The following is a 2,047-nucleotide window of genomic DNA, read 5'->3' as shown; positions in this document are numbered from 1 at the left end:
CCACAACACCTGCCTATTTTTTTTGTTGCATTTGTCATTGTTTTTTAGCTGGCCCAGACCGGGTTCAAACTCGCCACCCTCAGTGGATGTGTCCAGCACCTGCTGACTGAACTTTGGGCACCACCAGGGTGTCTGTTATTTCTTTTCCTTCATTTTCCCTCTTCCCTCTTTCCTTCCAAAGGCAGCTGGTATTTTCATTTTCTTAAGTATCCTTCCAGATATTCTGGGCATCTATAAACTCATATCCATGTAATTTTGTTTTTTGTTTACACAAATGGTATAGTGTACCTTTTTGTTCATTTAAAATTTTTGAGAATTTGTTCCATATCACTATATAAAGTGCTTTTTAGTTTTTTTAGGGTCATGTTGTATGGCCATACCTTGAGGAGCTAACTGGGGTCATATTTATGGTTGATGTCAGTCTTTTGGGACTTACAGTTTTTTCCATAATACTGGTTACTAATTTAGGCAGCAGAAATTAAATCCCAGTTAATACTTAATTTGAGGAACTTGAAATGAAAGATAGCCATTTGATTGATGTGCCATATTAAAAGCCATTGATAATATCATGTTTTCTTACAAGGAAAATCAATCTAGATTTATTTTTGCTCCTCATGTGTTTTACTTCCTGAAAAAACAAGAGTTTTATGGTCATTTTTAACAACTTTAATTTTGATGTTTGTCCGTCATGGCAGACATTAATTTCATTTGAGTTTATTTTTCAGATGCTTTAACTCAGTGGTTCTCAACCTTCCTAATGCTGCGGCCCTTTAATACAGTTCCTGTGGGTCACGACCCACAGGTTGAGAACCACTGCTTTAAGAAGAGTTAATTTTAGAATATATAACTTAATTCCCTACAGAATCAACTCTCAAAAAATCTTGGGTTTATTCCTTGTACCTGGGAGTATTTTATGTCTGTAAATGTTTTATGTTTATATGGACAGCACGCTTCATTTATGACAATTGTTTGTTGATTTAACTTTTACACACTCTGTTGGCTTTCAGAGGTGTTACTTTTTTTTTTTTTTTTTTTTGGATAACAGTGTTAGGAAAAATATGCTTATTTTTACTTACTCCAGAATTAATGATATAGATATGGTTATGAAGTAGGCTACACACAGTATTGTTCTAAATTAAATGTTCCAGTAACCATGGAACATTTGAGTACATTCACTTCACTGTATATTTACTGTCAGCTGTAACCTACAGGGCTGAGATCCTATTATCCCATTTACAAATTTACCAGGGATAGTCTGGTTTTCATAACTGTGTTAAGGAAACTGTCAGAATGCCTATTTTATCAGCAGCTGTTAACAAGGTTATGAAAAATAAAAGCAGATGTGTTGGATGCCCGTAGCTCAGTGGTTAGGGAGCCAACCACATACACCGGGGCAGGTGGGTTACAACTTGGCCTGGGCCTGCTAAAAAACAATGACAACTACAACAAAAAAATAGCCAGGTGTTGTGGTAGGCATGTTGTAGTCCCAGCTACTTGGGAGGCTGAGGCAAGAGAATCACTTAAGCCCAAGAATTTGATGTTGCTGTGAGCTGTGACTGCTACGGCACTCAACCCAGGGTCATGTAGTGAGACTCTGTCTAAAAAACCAAAAAAAAAAAAACAAAAAAAACCCCAGTTGTATAGAATATTTGTGTTTTTAATTAAGCAAAAAGTGGACTTGGCATGTTAGATCAATAAAAGGATTTTTCAATTGTTTCTAGGTTTCTCTTCTATATAGTGATAGAGATGCCATATTGCACCTAACTAACATACCATCTAGATCAGTGATTATCTTTTCTTTCTTTCTTTCTTTCTTTCTTTTTTTCTTTTTTTCTTTCTTTCTTTCTTTTTAGAGACAAGTCTCACTTTTTTGCCTGTGGTAGAGTGCTGTGGCGTCACAACTCAAAGCAACCTCCAGCTCTTGGGCTTAGGCAATTCTCTTGCCTCCGCCTCCCTAGTAGCTGGAACTACAGGCGCCCGTCACAATGTCTGGATATAGATCAGTGATTTTTTTTGAGACAGAGCCTCAGGCTGTAGCCCTGGGTAG

The 2,047-nt window shown here is 37.0% G+C and overlaps 1 protein-coding gene across 2 annotated transcripts in view; it reads left to right on the top strand.

The window, feature by feature from the left end:
- Positions 1 to 2,047, top strand: part of CUNH18orf25 (chromosome unknown C18orf25 homolog) — an 86,306-nt gene that overhangs the window by 35,606 nt on the left and 48,653 nt on the right. The gene's annotated exons all lie outside the window — the stretch shown is intronic.

This window comes from Otolemur garnettii, unplaced genomic scaffold (genome assembly GCF_000181295.1).
Source record: "Otolemur garnettii isolate 467f Iridium unplaced genomic scaffold, OtoGar3 scaffold00012, whole genome shotgun sequence".
In the NCBI taxonomy this organism is placed as follows: Eukaryota; Metazoa; Chordata; class Mammalia; order Primates; family Galagidae; genus Otolemur; species Otolemur garnettii.
Note: the sequence above shows the minus strand (reverse complement) of the source record. Positions and strands in the feature narration are given on the sequence as shown.